Source organism: Dermochelys coriacea, chromosome 15 (assembly GCF_009764565.3).
Source record: "Dermochelys coriacea isolate rDerCor1 chromosome 15, rDerCor1.pri.v4, whole genome shotgun sequence".
Classification (NCBI taxonomy): Eukaryota; Metazoa; Chordata; order Testudines; family Dermochelyidae; genus Dermochelys; species Dermochelys coriacea.
In genome coordinates, this window is record NC_050082.1 from 24,917,953 (window position 1) to 24,938,009 (window position 20,057).

The 20,057-nt window shown below is 42.9% G+C and overlaps 1 protein-coding gene across 26 annotated transcripts in view; it reads left to right on the forward strand.

The window, feature by feature from the left end:
- Positions 1-20,057, forward strand: part of PITPNM2 (phosphatidylinositol transfer protein membrane associated 2) — a 215,354-nt gene that overhangs the window by 69,540 nt on the left and 125,757 nt on the right. The window contains exon 3 of one of the 26 annotated variants that reach the window (XM_038373114.2): positions 6,246-6,314. The exons of the other annotated variants lie outside the window; for them this stretch is intronic. The gene's annotated coding sequence lies outside the window, so the exon portion shown is untranslated. The remainder of the gene's footprint in view (positions 1-6,245; positions 6,315-20,057) is intronic. 26 annotated transcript variants of the gene reach the window in all.

Consider the following 20,057-nt stretch of genomic DNA (forward strand, 5'->3'; position numbering starts at 1 on the left):
ATCCCCTGAATAGATATGTGGAGGAAACTGCCAGTAATTGGTCTGTTGGGTGGTGATATGTAAAATGGCAGACTCTTTGGTTCAGCTTGTCTCTAAGCACTGCCCATCAGTGTATTAATGACACAGCTTTTCCATGGTAACAGGCCTCATCTTAAATGATTGGAAAATAGTGATGCTTCCTTCCCAGATGGTAAGCATTCCCCTGTATTAATCTCTGCCCTGGCATTGAAGCTGCCAGAGTCACTGGCATGTTGTGATGACCTTGTGAAATGAGACCAAAGCAGCACAGTTGTGTGTGTTCTCTCCTGGGCTGTAGACTAGCAGATCTCCCCTTCTTATGGAGGCCCAGTTTAATGAGTCCATGCTCAGTAGTGGGGGTTGTTTAATGTGAGACTAGTTTGTAGTCTAATACAGAAAAGTTCATTCAGAGCTTCCTATGATACTAGATGGGATTATTAATGAAGGGTCTTTGTGTTTCGTACCACTCACTCTCAAGAATAGTCACCTTGAAGTTGAGGGGGGATTGTTATATAAGTGGTTCTTGGTCTGAGCAAGGGTTTCAGAATTGGGCCCTGTGTTATGAGTAAACGCAATTTGTGGTTTGCTACCATAGCTCATGAGAGAGGGTTTCCCACTGTGAGAGCTGAGAGCATTTATAGTTCAGTCTCCTATACTACGAACTTCCCAGGGTGGGGGGTGCTTTCTGGAGCAGGCTCTTGGCTGTGGAATTCCTGTGACTTCTAGGGCACAGTGCGAGGGTCCTCTTGTCATAGCCCATTTAATGAGAGAGGCTTGTGCTGTGTGGCCTGAAGATTTGATCCCATTTAGGAATCAAATGGATAAAAATGAGGGCGGGGTGGAGATGTCTGTCTTGTATGCACGAGAGGGAGCAGCAACAATGCTATATGCACCCATATGCTGTGGAGATTGGAAGAGAGAAATGGGTAGATGGAAACCTTATAAAGTCCAAGATAAAATGCAAAATGTAGAAGGACTGAGCAACAATCCAGGCTTTTAATTGCCTTCACTCTAAACTCTTCTCTGAAGTTTTGCTCTGTATTGACGTGCTAATGTATAGGAAGCTAATGCTGTTGTTTTCTCCTAATCTTTTCCCCATTAAAAAAAAAAGCACTGGCTAAGTTTAGAAAGAAACAGTCCTCCATGTTGACCATTGCAAACCACTCCCTTTTCAGAAATTAATTCTCTCTGTTGACCGACATTACTGGTGGCTTGTGATACTGAACTGAGTGCAGCAACAGTCCACCTAAGAATTTGTCTTTGTCCATTATTGTAAAGATCACTGTCTCACAACTCTGGGTCATTGCTGTTAAGGTGATGCATTTAATATACTTCCTCTACTACACATGTTTAATAATGCTCCTAGGTTTTATGCCTGTGTAATGAAATCTTGACTAATTACCCTAGTCTGTGAAAGATGCTTGCAAACCTAGTTAGAAAGCCCAATGGCCTTAGTTAAAGTGCATATCAGAAGTGAAGAGTCTAACAAATTTATTAGAGCATAAGCTTTCGTGAGCTACAGCTCACTTCATCGGATGCATTTGGTGGAAAAAACAGAGGAGAGATTTTTTCCACCAAATACATCCGATGAAGTGAGCTGTAGCTCACGAAAGCTTATGCTCTAATAAATTTGTTAGTCTCTAAGGTGCCACAAGTACTCCTTTTCTTTTTGCGAATACAGACTAACACGGCTGCTACTCTGAAAGAAGTGAAGAGTGTATGTGTAAGTATACAAGCATGGTGGGATGAAAAATGCTTGAGCATAAACAATTTAATGTGTCTATTTTGGACGGGCACCTGCCTGCTCTGTACAGTCAGGCACAAATTGGGAAATCTGGATTTTGATTCCCCGCAACACATAGGTGTTCAGGTCTGCTGCACTGTTTCAGTTTGTTTATTTGTAGCTTCCTCAGTGTGATGGGCATTGTACAAATATATAGAACGTATGGGACCTGCCCCAAGAAGCTTAGTCTTTAAAAAGAGAGAGAAGGACTGTGAAATTCAGACTGATTCAGATTCAGAGAGGTTTGAGTCTAGGGTTTTTAATTAAATCATCTCTTTTATCTCCTTTTCCTTCCTAAAATCAGTGAGATATATTTGGCATAAGAAAGCCATTACTGTATTTCACGTCTCTAAAAGTGCGTTTGGCTAATGAATTCATCCTGATCAGTGTTAATCCACAAAGCTCAAACACACCAGAGAGATAAGGCATCAAATTGCTAGTACAAGAAATAGAGCAGTAAGGAAACCTGTTAGTAATTGCAGTTCTTTTCAGCCTTATCTAGCCTCCGCTGTCTGAGGGTCTTAAAGCACTTTAAGCCTCTGAGTCTTTAGTCTTCCCACCTCCTCCCCCTTTACCTTTTTCAATTGGAAGTGACCTGTACAGTACAACTTTCAAATACTGCTCTTCTCTCCCTGTCTGTTCAGAGGAATGATGTAAACTTGACTTGTTGATAATATGCGATTTATTTTGCCCAGGTTACTAACATCCTAGGTTATCAAAAGTGAAAGAAAGTTGTTTTTTTTAAAAAAAAAATCCAATTTATTTGTCAGTGTTTATGCTCTTACTTTTTGCCTTTCTTTCTTTCTGCTTGGACAATAAAAATCAATGAAGTCCGTTTCACTTCAGATTCTTAGTGTTGTGGTGATTTCCAGTCACTACAGGGGAATGTACCTGTAATTTAAAAACAACTGTTTTCATGAGTGTTTAAAAAAAAAAAAGTGGAAAATTTTACAAAATGTAAATGATGAGCCACCTGTAAGTTGACAATGGTCTCTTTAAAACCATTCTTCCTCACTCTCCTCCTTTCCTTTTTCAGGCTTTCACTGAACGAACATTGCATAGGTTGTCACTTGGCTGGCTTTGATATAGTCAGATTTATTTATTTATTTTAAGTGGCAACCCCACTTTTGCTGCTCTAGAGCTACTAAAAATAACACGAGAACTCTCTGTTAAAGACAAACTAGCCAGAATTTTTCATGGTGGGATTATACTGGACAGTGCCCCTTCTCTCCTGATCTAAAGAGGCTAGTATGGAGCAGCTGGGTAATTTTTCCAAATGTCTTTTGGAAATGGTAACTCTGGTTAATGTTGATGCAGAATGTGGGCTATTGGCCTTTGCTCTCTAACTCAGGAGTCAGAGTGGTAGCTGTGTTAGTCTGTTATTAGCAAAAAGAATGAGAAGTACTTGTGGCACCTTAGAGACTAACACATTTATTTGGGCATAAGCTTTTGTGGGCTAGAACCCACTTCATCAGATGCATCTGATGAAGTAGGTTTTAGCCCATGAAAGCTTATGCCCAAATAAATGTGTTAGTCTCTAAGGTGCCACAAGTACTTTTTGTTCTTTTAACTCAGGAGCGTTCACTATTGCATTTGTTGTTTCAGCTCTTACATGATCACTTTATTATTGTCTCTCAAAGTATTTTTGAAAAGTAGTGGATGAAAAGTGGCAACATAACAATAACATATTTAGAAGATTTGCTCCCTGTGCATATTTTGAGTCATCCTTGCTGACTTTAGTAAAAATATTTTTGTCACTACTGTCTGCTTCTGACCTGTTAGTCATCAGAAGAGGGTGAGCTGGATTCTGTTCTGGCTCATGCATGATCAAGGGAGTTAAATAGGGCCCCAATCCTGTAAACACTTAAGCACATGTTTAGCATCACAAATTCGAGTAGTCTCATTTAGCTCACAGATTCCTGTCTGATCTATCTTCCTGTACCTAAGTTTCCAACCTGTAAAATGGGGCTAAATGTTCCCTAAATGTTCCTTGTAACCTGGCAAGGCTGTTGAGGATAAATTAATGTTTATGATGTGCTCAGATACTAGAGACAGGCCAAATAAATATCTTGGCAGATAGATCTGCAGACTGTAATCGTATGAGTAAGAGTTTCCAGGCTTGGGCCCTACATAAGTCTATGTATAAGCAAAGGAAGTGGGTGGGATCTGACACAGACTCATGATTGTTTAGCTCAGGCTTCTTGTTTGTTTTTAGGGGGGTTTGTTTGTTTTTATTTTTCATATAACTTATCAAATCAACTCAGAAGATTTTGCCCATCTATAATACTGCCCTGAGAGCAGGAGGAGGGGATAGTTCTTAGTGAAAGTGAGTTTTCAGAAAGGGCTTGAAGACTGGACAGGCAGGGTTGTTTGGTTTATGTTGAGTATATTGGTGTCGCTGTCATGGGTTTCAAACATTTCTCCACTCTGAGTTGCAGTTGCAAACCTTTCACTCTCTTATCTCCACCTAAGGATTCTGTGCTTTATTCTTGCAAGAGATTCTGGTTGAGTGGTGTCCTCTGAGGGCCAGATCCTCAACTGGTGCGAATCAGTAAATGATCATAACTCCTTTGACTTCAGTGGAGCTATGCCAATTTGTGCCTAGGTGAGGATCTGGCCAATTTTTTTTTTTTTAATTAGTCCTTTTTCTTCAACTGATTGCTCATGTCCATTCAACTTTAGGTGTGTGCACTCGCCACATGCACCGGTGCCGGAAATTTTTCCCTCAGAAGTATCTGTAGGTGACCAGCTCTGGCATCCCCTGGAGTGGCGTGCACATGCTGTGATATATAGGACACCGCCAATTTCCCCCCACTCTCAGTTCCTTTTTGCCAGAAACTCTAACAGTAGGGAAGGAGGGTGGGTTGTGGAATGGACATGAGCAACGCATCTTGAAGAACACCAATTACGGAAAAGGTAACTGTCTTTTCTTCTTTGAGTGATTGCTCATGTCCATTCAACTTAGGTGACTCCCAAGCAGTACCCCTTGGAGGTTGGCAGGAGTTCACGGACGTGTAGCTTGCAACACAGCTCTGCAAAACCCAGCGTCGTCCATGGGCTCCTGAGTGATGGTGTAGTGGGCCGTAAACATGTGCCCCAAGGACCATGTCACGGCTCGACAGATGTCCTGGATCGGGAAATGTGCCAGGAAGGCCGCAGAAGATGTCTGCGCTCTGGTCCAGTGGGCTCTGACGATAGTTAGTGGAGAGACTCCCACCAAAGCGTAGCAGGTCCGAATGCGAGAGGTGATCCAGTTAGAAGTCTTCTGCGTGGACACTGGGAGGCCCTTCATCCTATCAGCTGTAGAGATGAAAAGCTGAGTCGACTTACAGAAAGGCTTTATCTGATCTAAGTAGAAAGCCAGAGTCCTCCTTACGTCCAAAGCATGAAGCCACCTCTCTTCACTAGTCTCATGGGGCTTAGGGCAGAAGACAGGAAAGATGTCCTGGCTCATGTGGAAAGCGAACACCACCTGGGGAAGGAAGACAGGGTAGGGCCAGAGCTGGACCTTGTCTTTATAGAAGACTGTGTATGGTTGTTCTGAGATCAGGGCTCACAGCTCAGAGACTTGCCGACAGCACTGCCACCAGGAAAGCTACCTTCCATGATAGGTGAGACAGGGAGCATAAGGCCAAAGGCTCAAAGGGTGGGCCTGTGAGCCTGGACAGAACCAAGTTGAGATCCCACGGAGGAGCTGGGGACCGGACTTGATGAAAGAGTCTCTCAAGGCCTCTAAGGAACCTGACCGTCATGTCATGGGAGAACACCATCTGCCCTTGGATTGGCAGATGAAAGGTTGAAATTGCTGCCAGATGCACCCTGATAGAGGAGTGCGCCAGGCCCTGGTTCCTTAAATGAAGCAGGTAGTCTAAGATCAACTGCTCCGAAGAATACAAAGGGGGATGCTCCGTTTGGCCTTACAGCGGGAGAACCTCATCCACTTTGCCAGGTAGGTCTGCCTAGTCTAGGGCTTTCTACTCTCGAGGAGGACCTTCTGGTCCCCTTCTGAATGGGCCCGTTCATCTGAGTTCAGCCACGCAACATCCATACCATGAGGTGGAGGGACGCGAGGTTGGGGTGAAAGAGTTGGCCGTGATCCTGTGACAGCAGGTCCAGTTGGTTCAGAAGGGGCCAGGGAGGGATCGCTGACAAGCTTGATAGTGCTCTGCTGGCGAGGTCACGCTGAGGCGATCATGATAAGAGTGCTGGAGTCGGTCCCCTACGGATACTACTGAGGGGAAAACTTCCAGCACTGGTGCATTTAGTTACTTCCAGCACTGGCGAGCACACACCTAAGTTGAATGGACATGAGCAACACATCTCAAAGAACATCAGTTATGGAAAAGGTAACTGTCTTTTCAGTTATTGAGACTGCATCACTTTCTCCTTCTTTCCAAGCCGTATTGCCTCCAAGTAAACTTCCTCTTTCTTACTTTCTTTACAGGTGTTTTCCTTGGAACACAAGCCAGTCACTGACTGCCCGGGGTTAGAAAGAAACTTCCCCTTTGGGCAGGTACTACATAATTGCCCATTATGGGAATTTCACACCTTCCTCTGAAGCATCTGCTACTAGCTATTGTCAGATGGAACAGCAGCCTAGATGGGCCACTGGGATGATCCAATATGGCAATTGTTGAAATGCCTTCCAGTAACTCCCCATGGTGCGAAAGTGGCTCCTTGACTCACTTGCAGTGAAGAGTGTTACAAATCTGTCTTCTAAAAATCATTTGTGTTGTGAATGGTTGACTTCCAGAGTTCAGAAACTTCATAGTGGCATACTGAAAAGCAAAGAGCAGTAGGAGGACAAATGCATCTGTAAATCACATTGAAGAAGCAATAAGTAATCAGTCTGGGATGAACTTTGCTCATAATTTAATTGCACAATGTAAAATTAAAAACCTCTGTTGTACAGTCCAGTGGCTGTATAAAAAAATGTTCTTACCAGTATATTTTGGAAATCTTGTACATTAAAGGGGCCTCGCTAAAAAAAAAAAACCAAACCATTGATATGTATTAGTAGCTCTGTGGCTTGCTGCTGCTTTGCTTCTCTTGTAATTAGTAAGGCTGGTTTAGGATAGTTTTTCCGCCTATCAGTATTTCCTGCAAAATTGGCTAAAGAAATGCAAGCATTTGTCTCCTCTGACATGAGAAATGTTCTCTCAAGAAACAGACACCGCACACATCCTGAACTTACTTTCATGCTGAGGTCTGGTTTTATTCCTTTAACATTATGGTAACAATACTTGATATAATCATGTCATCTTTTTTAAAGCATGCTTGTTTTTATTTTTATATGTACACATATAGACCTCATGAATTAGGCTCATGGATCGGAATGTTGTCTTTGGCTATTTTGTATTATCACCCCCAATCATAGCCTCTTTCTTTTTCTGATATTCTTTAAATGCACATCCCAGAGCCTTGATCCTACAAGGAAATGGATGCAGAAAAACCCCTTCACCGAGGCAGAGCCCTGTCTGCACAGATTTCATTGTGGCAATGGAGCCTTTGGTCACAATAAATAAGAGCAGGTTTTTTTAGTTCCTGTGTGATCCCCTGCTGAGCTGATCTCTGCTTTAACTTCTATGATTTCTTGTTACATCAGGTATCAGTAGTGAGTACCATAGACTGAGCTATATTTATCATGCTTCCCCTATTTGAGTATATTTTTAGCATTAATTAAACTCCCACAGTGACCTATTCTTGCATGCACTGGATCAGTATTTTCAGTAAAATAACCTGGGTTGCACTTTTTTGTCTTATTTGTACCCAAACCCTGGTCAAAATATTGCATGGCGCCATAAGAGTGGACATTCTGTTTCCCTCCCCATAGCTGCAAGTCCTCTGCCCCAGTCTCTGAACCTTACCTTAGCCTTGAATCTCCTGAAATAAATCTAGTCTCAGGCACAAACCTGTCAACTGCCTCCCTTATTAGACCCAACTGCCTTGAACTAACCGGATGCTGTTGCTCCACTTCTTTTGAAATGACTTAATTTGTGTCCTAAATTCCTGACTCCTGGAACTGAGACTCTTGACAACAGTTTTGTATACGGCAAAGAGCTGATTACCACCTCACTGACATCATGCCTTTTGTAATGCTAATCTTCTTGTGTCCCTTCACTTGATGCTTTGTCCCACATTTGGATCTTAGTTAGTGTTTGAGATCTATTGAACTGTGAATTCACCTGAGTTTACTGGGTAGAGAAATACCCACTGGCTTTAATTAATATTGGACTTTGATAATGGCTGGAGCACTGTGTACCTTTTTCAGGTATTGCAAGGAACACAAGAAAAGGTCAAAAAGAAAAGGAGTACTTGTGGCACCTTAGAGACTAAATTTATTTAGAAACATGTAGCCATTGATGCAACTAGTACGTGCTGATATAAAACTCCTCATTAGGAGAAACTGAAAATTAATATTCATAGGTATTTTACCCTCCTTGGAACCACAGATTCATATTCCAGAAAGGTCATCTCAACCCTTCCTCTTTCTAAAGAGAAATTCAGAACCAGGCAGTGCATGAGACTTTGCATGAGAACATGAAGTGGAGATCCTGCTTACTCTGTACTGACATTAAGGAGCCTGTGATGTCTTCCATAAGAGCAGGTGTTTGCCCCAGTGTTGCTTAGTAAAATCTCCCTTTCTCCCATTGTTGTTGTGTGCCAGTTGCTTGTGGGTGGCTGCACACAATTGGCATTTTACGTATAGTGTGTAATGTGCTTGGGGATGAGATGCACTATAGAAATGTAAAAGGTGGCATTGGATACTTCTTCGCCCAACTTGTAATTTTGGAGCTTCCATGGCTGAAGCATTTCTCTGTAAATATAGGCCTTCTGTCTGATTTAATGATGCCTCTAAGGAGATTTCTACCCAGAGGTATTGTTGTCTGTGGGTTTGACAAGGGTTCATTGTGCACAGGGTCTTTACCCAGTGACTTGTCTCTCAGTTCCTTCCTTCCTTCCTGAGTTTGGGAGCTAAAGCAGGAACATGCAGTTATTTCACAGATGACGGGCCTTGTTCTGAAACTGAGGGATGGACACTTTAAAAAGACGGCTCATGCTTTTACTGTCTCTGTAAATGCTGACTGGCTTATTTCAACCATCTTGTTTCGCTCCCACTCTCACCTCCATCAGTAAGCAGCTGTGGTTGCAAACAATGCCTGTTGGGCAGCTGAATGACCCAGATGCCAAGTGGAGGAAAATATGGATTCTGTTTCCAGCAGTTGTCACACTAGTTGGTGCATGTTTGCCTCTTTGTGATAAGATAGAATCACTACTGGGAATGGGTTGGATCAGATGACAGGAGCCGCTGAGCTTTATTTTCCTTGGGTTCAGTTTCAGTTAAATAAACATACAGTAGTTTCACATCTTTGAAAAGAAACCCTTGTCTTGGAGGGTTTATATCTACCGACAATGGCATTTGTAATGCTGTAAGAGTAAAACAGGACTGTTATTCTTCAGGACCATTTGTGCAATGAATTGCGAGGTCTTTGCATCACCTCTTCAGTGATGGATGTGATCAATATACCCAAACCAGTAATGCACATAATGGGAAAAGGTTCATTTGAAAACTAGGCTGTATACCAGAGTTCAGATGAGTTTTTAGGATTGTGATCTGGCTTAAGGAGCTCTACTTTTCTTGAGGATTCTCCCAGAGAGACTTAGTTTTTTCTGGTACCTTATTTTAGTAGTTCACAAAGATACAGGGTGAATAGTAATGTCTCAACACTTCTGCACAGTTTGCGCTCAGGTAAACCTCCTAAATGAACATGCCTCTCATTTCACATCCAGCAAACTGTAGCAACCATTTTTTTTTTAAATAAAAAGATAGTTTCCCAGGCAACATAGAGGAGCAGTAAATATATTTTAATCACCCTGCATGTATAGCAAGCTATTGCCTATGGAGACTAGAGCCAGGTAATGGCAATGACCAGAAAAAAGCCTCATTCAGGTTTAATTAAAGCACATGGAAAAATAGATTGGCAAGATGCTGTGTATTCTCAGAGGCAGAAGAAATACATCCGTGAGTCGGGGGAGAGCCTGGACTAGAACTCAGTAGGACCTGGGCCTGCTCAGGTCACTGCCTACAGTGAGTGCTGCAGATTGAGTTTATCTTTGCAAAAATAGTATTTCTAAACGTGTCACCTGTATGGAGATCATTTATAGCTCAGTAGGTCATGATTATAAATCAGATCTAAGACCTTAGGCTAAACTTGGAGATTTCCCATCAAAGGACATGTGGTAGGACCTTCCGATTCCAAACAATCTAGACTGCGAGGAGTTCCATGGCGCTCATCAGAATAGTACATATATATAAAGGGTGACAGGAGCAGTCAGCGTGTCTCAGTGAGATCTACAAGACAATGTTTAGCTTACTAAGGATAAAAGTTGTGGGGGGCGGGCAGGTGTGTTACTGTCAGGCAGGACCTATGTCCCAGACAGTGAGTTTTGAAACTGTAGGAAAGGATCTGTAAGTAGCTGTATGCTGTTGAATGGCTTCTCAGGTCACAAACCGTAGAGCATAGTATTTCCTACATTGACTATCAAGTCTGCTATCCTGCCATGGCCAATATCTGATGCAAACCGTGCATCTGGCTGTTTTGTGCAATGCTGTATGTTGGGAAACAGGGAATTTCCTGCACGACCTCTGCAGGAATCAACTTGTCACTAAAGCATGCAATTATATTTCTATTATTGTAGCTTGCATAGCTATGGATGTCATTGGTCATGAAATGTATACAACCCTTTTTCAAAAAGCCAATCACAATATTTGTGATATCTATTTCTGTTGCTGTTAGGATCTGAAGAAAACTGGAAGAGCAATCATAAAGTTCCTGGAATAGCAAAACACAAATCAATATATTAGTGTAACAAAGCTGTACCGTGCCTGGCAAATGAATCTCAAATCTCACACTGAAAAAAAAAGAGTTTGAACTTTTAATAAAAATAGACATGAGAAACTGAATTATCAAATTTGTTGTATTATGAGTATACATTTGGTTGTATTATGAGTATAATGGACACTCTTCTCAATTTGGTGAGCTTTAAATAGTCATTTAAATTTAGAACTTGCTTTAAAATCTCAGGCTTCTGATCCATTTTCAAATGGTAATTAATTTTGAAAAGCAAACATTTATTTGTGTCTATAGTGATGTGATTCTGGATAGTCTGGGGTTACCTCTGGAGAGGTTTTATTAGGTTTTTTAGCCACAGCCTGTGGGTTCAGTAGTTTTTGGTGATCAAATCAAATTAAGCAGACAAGATTGAGACCAGTAAGAAAATCAGTCCACGGTATCATTTGCTCATACATTTAGTTGCCTGTTTGTTGTAAGTGTTTGGAAGAAATGGAATAGTCGAAATGAAATGAGGAAGTTTAGTGCTCAGCTGGAAGGTGCCTTTAAGACTTCATGGATGTACTCAAAACTTCAGGGCAATAAAAGGTGTAGCATCTAGATCCTCCTCCTCCAAAAGCACAGAGTACTAGTAGAGTTAATGGGGAATCTCCGTTATTTGTTAACATAACAGGGACTATGACAGGTAATTGACCCGTTCTGATTCAATCCATTAGAGGCCAGGAGTACTCACACACCCTCAAACAAGCCAACACAATAATCTTAATATTAAGATTGTTTTAAAAGTCCAGAACCCAGGTTAGGTCACTGTTTACGTCAAACATATTTCTGCTGTGTATATAGCTGTAATGCCCCAGTGTATGAAGGGTGTGTGTGATTTTTCACAAAGATCATGCAGTGTACCTCTTATCTGATATACTGACAGCTGAAGCCAAAATATCAAGAATAAAGAAATTCTCAAGACACAAGTACTAGGTAAATCAGATAAGGATGGACAGGAGACCACAAGAGACGAAGACGGAAGGTGTATTTCACAGAAAGACAGCTCAGCCTGGTGGTGCAGAAGGGTGGAGTGGTGGTGGTTCTTACTGTGTAGGGCGAGAATACTTACAAACAGCACTGTCCTACGGGAGGCCAAATCCTACAAACTTACCCAGATACCAAATATGGTAGAATTGGGTTCTCTAGTTCTACCTGTGCTTCTGTCGGAAGCATCATGCCTGTCTAGAATACATCAGCTATTGTCAAACTGAAACAATAATTCATTCTTTCCTAAAAAGAAAAGGAGTACTTGTGGCACCTTAGAGACTAACAAATTTGTTAGTCTCTAAGGTGCCACAAGTACTCCTTTTCTTTTTGCGAATACAGACTAACACGGCTGCTACTCTGAAACCTGTCATTCTTTCCTGTAACTGTTCTAGTCAAAAAATAAATTTGTGCCATGACCTTTGCAAACTGAGGTCAATTAATTTGGTTTGTACAGGATTTTCTTAAAAGGACACTCTCAGGAGGGAGGACGGGGGGAGACGGTTTGCTCATTGTTTATACTAGCCATGGAAGGCTGAAACTGAAATCTGTTTCCTATCTTTACTAATTGCTTTCTCTTGCACATGCACACAATGGTTTGTTATTATAGAGCTGCCCTTGAGTGTTGGGTTTTTATTTTGTTTTGTTTTAACAGAGGAAAAAATGTGTATGGAAGTCCAGTTTGTTTTGAGAAATAAAAATACATGGAATTACATGAGCATTTGTCAACTGTTATAAGAAATCTACTCTGGGGAAAATCTCTAATATATTATAGCACTGAAATCATTATAGTTAATGGTCAGCCTTGCCCCTGTAAAAGAATTTTTTTTCTGGGATGAAACCTGGCACAATCTTAACAAAATCTGATCTCATATTTTTAGAGCAGCCAACAGGAGGAAAAAATGTTTCTGGGGATCCCAGTCTTAGCAAAACAACTCAAAATAAAGTACTAAAAATGAAGCTGACATATTGTTCTGAATCTGCGCTTGTGTATTTGACCATTTGAAAATGAATTCATTCCCGTATGCCCAAAATATTAATGCTAAAGTGACTGCTCTGGATTCAAGTTAACCAAGTCTGATAATGTGTTATCAGTGGCAGGGATTATTTTCACCAGTCTTTCTCTGAGGAGCCCACTTTAATCAGGGTTAGATAATCTTCTGAAGCCATTGGTATTTAGGACAAAATGTCCATGACACATTGGAGGAAGGGGCTGCTCCACAGATTTTTCGGTACTAGTATCATGGGGAGAGGAGTAGAACATCCATCCATGGATGCCATGTTATATTGTGGTGGTCTGCCAAATTTCCTGTTTCCATTCATGCTATTGAAGTCACATTTCCAAGGAGTTAGGGAAATTTTCAAAAGTTATCTTGCCTACACTACAAATAGTGGCCTCAATATCCTTGCCATTTAGAAGGGGCCTGTTCCATAATAAAAGGGGACCCAAGCTCAAGGGTGATGCCTTTTGATGATGGCAGTTTTAAAGGAAGAAAAGTCCTTGTGGTGTTGAGGAGTCTTTTTGTAGCTGGGCTAACCAATGAGTATGGAAGATTATACAGGGACGTAAGGAGAAACTCTTACTTCTGAAAAGAGAATCCATTTAACCTGGGCACTTTCCAGGAATGATCCATTTCTCTGAAAGTTAATAGTTCCAGGTTTTAAGGCAGCATGTGTTAAGGAGTCACTTTTAAACACATCTTTAGTCCACGTTGTTTCTGATTTTATTGGTAAACCGCGTGTAGGGATCTACTTTGGCCATACAGAATGATGCTGATCAACTTAGCCTTGTTCGTTTAGAGAGGGGAAAGGTGATTTTGTGGCTGAAGCTTAGAAGTGGGAGCCAGGAAGTCCTCAGTTCTGTTTCCAGATCTATCACCCATTCATTGTGTGACCCTGGGCAAGGCACACGGTCGCACACACACTCTCTCTCTCTCTCCTCTCATTTCCCCACCTGCATACTAGAGGTAATGACGCTACCCTAACTCAAAAGGGGACTGCAAGGCTTAAATCACTAATGTTTTTAAAGTGCTTTGAGATTCTTGGAAGGAATTCACTAGGTCTGGGCAGCTAAGTATTATTTATTACTTTTACAGCACTTGTTGATCACCATCACTCTTTTATCCTTCCCTGCTTTGCAAAATTTTTGTGCTTAGATACTAGAGTGATGGGAGTGCTAAGCATGCTTCAGATTTTAACCCTTTTCCCCCCGAGTTAACCTTTGGTCCCTGTCTTCTATTTTCAGACAGTGTTCAGTGCTGTTGTGGTTTTTCTTTTTCTCATTCTTAGTCTGTTTTCTGAACCAACAATTTTAAAATAACACAAAAAAGCCAATAGATCTCCTCTTTACAGTTCAGGTAGTGGAACACCTTGCAGAGTAGTCACTTAGGACAACGGGCAGGAAAGCAGTTCAGAGTAATTTGTGATGTTGCTCAGGGTTTTTAGAACCGACCACATGGAGGGGCTAAAATTCCATTAAGAGGTGCTGTTTATTTTCCCTTCTCCAGCTCATCCTATTACAGCTGTTGCTGCAGTATACAGTTTGAATGTTCTTTATTTTGTAGCAAGGAAACTAAACAAATGCGGGATTGAGTTTAATCTTGTAAAAGGTTTATTAGTACTGTGCTGAAACATGCCGTAGTTCTGATTCAAAATGGCTCCTACAAGTTTAAATATACAAAGATGTGGCTGGCTTCCCTCTTGGGACTGGCAGGGTCATTTTCTACAGTATAATTAGCCTTTCTAACCGTAGCCTGTCTCTGCACCTGGGTTTTATTATGATCAGCTTTGCTGCAGGTGTTCTTTGAGTTGAGGTTTGCAAAAGCTCGGCTTTGCTATTGGGAATCATCAGACAGATGACTGGGCTAATGAAGAAATATGGGGGTTCAGTGGGAAGTTGATTGGGGCATTGTGAGAAGAAACGGGGAGAGATGACTTTTAAAAACCAATCTAACAATTAAGGAAAACTGTATTTCATTAACCACTTCAGTGCTTTGCAAATGTCCAGCATGAATACATATTTGCTATGATTCCTGAGTGTGCTTGCATCCAAAAAATATATATTTGGCTTTCCTTTCCCTCCAGTACAATATGGCTATGTAACCTACATCCACTGTCTTTGTATCTCCAGTTTGTATCGGCATGTGTAAAATGCATGTCCAGTTCACTTCGTGCATTGTATATTTAAAATGCCTTTTCTCTACTTCCATTTTCTCCTCATGCAAACTTAGCTGTTTTGAATGTCAAAAATGGCTGCAGAAAATAGGTGTTCAACCAAAAGCTTGCAAAATGAACAAAGGTTTTGTGAAAATACTGGCAATTTCAGGACAGTTTTGGGGATTGTGAGATGTCACACAGGCCCAAATTTAACCACAACGTCAAGAGTTTCTAAAAAGAATTTCCCAGAAGAGAGGTTTGGCATTGTTTCACACAGCTCTGCTATCCTTTGGCGAGTGAAGGTGGTTTACTGGATAGAGTAGCAGGGTACTGAGAAACAGGAGCCTTGGGTTCTATTCCTAGCTTTGCCCATGTCCTGCTGTGTGGGGGTGACCTTGGGTGAATCCCTTACCCACTCTCTGCCTCAGTTTACCAATGTTTAAAATTAGGATAATCTTTTCTTACTTAAAGGTATTGTGAGGAATACTTAATGTCTGTAAAGTACTTCAATCCTCAGAATTATGGCACTGGATATAGTAAATGTGGCAAATTAGCCTTAATATTGATCTTCATTGATGTGGGCTGGGCTGAAGCCTCCAGCAAGTGTTAGAGGATCCCAGGAAGCTGTTCCATTCTTCCTGATCAGTATTTGAGGTTGGGTTACATTCTTGGAGGGTATGCAAGTAGGAGTGTGACTAGCACACAGAGATGAACAAATTTGCACCGCTCAGTGCAAAACAAAGTAGTCTTTCAGCTAGATATGAAACATAAATCCAGAGCTGCAATAACTGGGGTTCAAACACAGGGTCAGGCTTCCTACCGCCGAGAGCCAGTGGGTCAAGCTTCCTACTGTGATTAGTTGCTTGGGGGCTTGAGTTGAAGGCTCATACCTGTATGGACTTCTCCAGGCTCCCATGACAGTCTCTCCTGCCTGAGTTTGTATCCCCACACGTCAAGGGAAATGGGGGTTGATGTCAAGTCGCCTTGATAACCAGCAGGAGTTTCCTGGGAGTGTGTGTGGGGAGAATACTGATGAACCTAACTGTTGGCAGCAGCTATGGGGCCTGCAGCTGCCTGAAACTGGGACTTAACCCCTGGCTTGACAGGTGCTGCGTAGGATCCGTTGTGCTGCCACAGGGGCTCTAGGAGTTCTTTATTCTTTACATTTAATTTGGATCCCAGTGCTGCAAATGGGAATACTGAAAATAACCCCCCCAACCCTTTGTACTGCTTCATGTCCCCTTTCCTCCCTCTGCAGCAGGCAAGTCTGCTTCTCCTGTGACTCATGCACTGAAATGACAGCTTTTCTTGCATTCCCTGGGCTTGTCCAATGCTTGACTGGCTTTGCAAGCTGCGCTGTTTCTCATTTATTGATAGTCTGGAATGTTTGATAGGAAAATACTTCTGCTCAGAACACTGTAGAGGAGTGGTTATGCTGTTATGGGGAGAATTAGCACCCTGGATGGTGCTCGGTTGCAACGCAAGCTCTGTGGGAGTTTTGCCAGGTAGATATATTGCTCCAGGCTGTATAATGGAAAATAACTTGTCGCCAGACCTTTCTTGCAAAGGCCCTGTGCTTAGACCTTAATGAGAAAGAAATAGCATTGGGCCTCTTTCCTTTTCACAGGGGCTTGGATATCAATTTTGTGTAGCTATTTCCTATACAGACATTTATCTAGAGACTGGATTAAGTCAGTATGACAGATTAAAGTACTATACAAATCTGCAGGTAAAGTTACTGCAGGCAGCAGGCAGGGGAAATGCGGGGTGCTAGTTGTCAGTGCTGCCATGATCCACCATCATTCAAAAAACATAAAATAATATGAACTTCATTACAGCCAGCTGGGATAAGAGTGCTATTTCAATTACAGTGGCCAGACAGAGGGCCCAATGGAACTCCCACAGATGTCAAGGGAGAAACTCCTATTGGCTTCAGTGAGTCCCAGAAGACAGCCTGGTGCCTGACTCTTCTGAAACTACATACAGTGGAGCAATTGTTTCCAGGCAGTTTTCAGAACTCTGGATGGTGCAACTGCTGTTGCTGGTTTAAGCCCGTATTGATCTGTGACCTCCTTAAAGATCAGGCCCTCTAGGAAACACTGGTTTACTCTGAACTAAATGTTTACCTTCATTACCTTCAACCATTGCCTTTGCTGCTATTCTAATTGTGTTTATTCTTGAACCATCATCATTGTACTCAAAGTATCAAGGAAGGAAGCATAGTCTGTACTTCTGGAATTTTACAGTCAAGGGGCCAAATTCTGCTTTTGTTTTAGAGACACAAATCTGAAGTGAGTCTTTGTTTGGGTAGAGTTGAACCAGATTTATGTCTGGATCAGAGAATGGAATTTGGCTTTAACTGAATTTTCACACTTACTGGGGAGTTTTCCATGGCTGATGGAATGGGAAACATTTTTTAAAATCTGGCTTTATACTGGTGGTCTTAAAACTATTATCCTTTTTGTCAAATTCCAAGCACCAAGATTATGGCTACTGTGTCTTTTTAACATGCAAACTTTGATTTATCATCCAGCCACCTTGTAGGTAAGTAGCCACATGAGAGTTGGGGGCTGTTAATATAGCATTGTTGGAGGATCAGACCTTTGGAGGGGCATTATTTGTGTCTGAAATGTTTCTCTCGTAACGAAGAGAGCCAGATCATGTAAGCAAGCAATGCTTTCCTGCCCGTATATGGGATTGCTGCTAATCCACTATGGTTGGTGAAAAGGGATTGCTCAGGAATTTTACTGGATCTAGTGTTGTTGTTTTTGGTTCAAGCAGGATTATTAGTAATGAACTTTGGAAACTGAGTTGTCCCCCACTGAAACTCACTTCTTGTGCAGTTCTGGAACATGCTTACGTGTGTTGGGGTTTGTGGCATTAGTCCTGTGGTGCACTTGCTTCCTGCATATGGGATAGTTCTCTGGATGAGAAATACAATACTGTGTTTGGCTCGTTAGAAATGTTTTTGGGTAACAATGGTTCAAGCTCTGATGGAAACATCAGTGGTTGCTCTGCTGTGAATTAGGATTTAAAAAGGTTCTTGTTAAAGATGGCTTTGAACTAGAATTTGAATACCCTTGGGTTTGTGAACATTCATATCCTGACTTTCCAGCTCCTGGCTGATCTCTAGTTACCAGTCTACATCTGAGTTTTGTGTACTTCATTTGGATTGATGATCACATAAGACCCCAGCTACCTGCAAAACCTTAGTACCAGTGAGAGAGAGCAGAGCCCAATGGTACTAGTGGGCACCGTGGCCTCCGGCGCAGCCCCCAGTGGGGGCTTGCTTGGTGGCCGGAGCTTCAGAAGCACCATTGACCTCCCTTTCCAGACCCCCCAAGGAGGGAGTCGGTGGGACATACATCCTTGGCACCGTTCCCGGAGTCCAACCAGGTAGTGGACCCTCCAGTGCCAGCCAATACCCAGAGCACCGCACCGGCCTCCTCACCCCGCCTGGAGGAGACGATTGCAGCCTCACCTCCCTCCACTCCACAGGAGGACTTCAGGGCCCATCAAGAACTCTTAAAGAGGCAGAGGAAATGGAGGAGCCCTCAGACTCCCTGTTTAACATGTTGTCCTCATCGGCACCGGGTAGGGTGGCCTTGCCTCTCCATGAAGGGGTAGCTAAAATTTCAAATGCCCTGTGGCAGACACCGGCCTCGTTGGCCCCTATCTCTAAGAGGGCAGAACGCAAGTACTTGGTACCCACCAAGGGGAATGAATACTTGTATATCCACCCGGTACCCAACTCCCTGGTGGTTGAGTCGGTCAACCACAGGAAATGGCAGGGTCAACCAGCCCCGACCCCAAAGAACAAAGACTCTTGGTGACGGGACTCTTTCGGAAGGAAAATGTATTCATCTTCGAGCTTCCAGTTGTGAGTGGCAAATCATCAGGCTCTTCTGGGCCGGTACAAATTCAATCGGTGGGGCTCCCTGCCCAAGTTTGAGGACTCCCTCCAGGAATGCGATAGAAAGGAGTTCAAGGCGCTAGTGGAGGAGGGGGCAGTGGCTACTCGGGCGTACCTGCAGGCAGCCTCGGATACTGTGGATACGGCTGCACAATCCATGGCCTCCGCGGTGACCATGAGACGGACATCATGGCTCCTGCTCTTTGGGCTTTCCAGCGAGGCGCAGTCCTCCACCCAGGTTCTCCTGTTTGATGGGAAAGCCCTGTTTGCGGAGGAGACAGATACAAGTCTGCATGGCATGAAAGACTCCCACACGACCCTCCAGAGTCTGGGCCTATGTGTACCGGCTCCAGCAAGATCTAAGTTCAAGCTGCAGCAGACTCCTGCCCAGGCTGCCCTCTTGAAGTATGAGACCGCCCACAAGAAACAGCGGGACTGTAAGAGATGCCCTCGGAGGCAGTCTCATCCAGCCCCCCAACCTGGCTCCTCTAGGGGCAAGCAGGTGGGGAAAAGGCGCTTTTGCTTGGGGGCACCCCACCAGTCCTCATCAGGGATCCACCCTCAATAAAGCTCCTCTTCTCCAATCAGTTGTGTGCTTTCCTCCTGGAATGTTTGCGACTAACCTCAGACCAATGGGTCCTCAACACCATCTCCCAGGGTTACACCCTTCAGTTTACTTCCTCCCCGCCCAATCACCCACCTCCCCTGTCCCTATTGGGGACCTCGCACGAGGCACTGCTCGAGCAGGAGGTGGGGCAGCTCCTAGGACTAGGAGAGGTAGAGGCGGTGCCCAAGGAGTTCATGGGCAAGGGGTATTACTCCCGATACTTCCTTATCCGGAAGGCCAAAGGGGGGCTCAGACCCATCCTGGACCTGCGAGGTCTGAACCAGTACATGGTGAAATTCAAGTTCTGCATGGTTTCCCTGGCCTCCATCATCCCCTCCCTGGATCCCGGGGACTGGTACACTGCCCTCGATCTGCAGGACGCATACTTCCACATCCACATTGTTTCACACTCTATATGATTTTATAAAAATATTTTATAAAAGTATGAGTGTGAATATAATGTAATTAAAATATGCTTCATGCAAAAGGTCTCTTGTAAGGTATCATTACAAAGCTTATAATCTACTGAGTGTGGTCATCCTATTTGTATAAATGTATCTCTCTTTTTAATCTGAAACTAGAAATATGAAATATAACTCTTGAGGGCCTACTGTAGTTATGCAAAGTGTGGGCCATTAATGGTAGTTTGAAATCTTGATGGCTCCTATCAACCAGGGCAATTGACTGTGGAGGGCTCTGTTT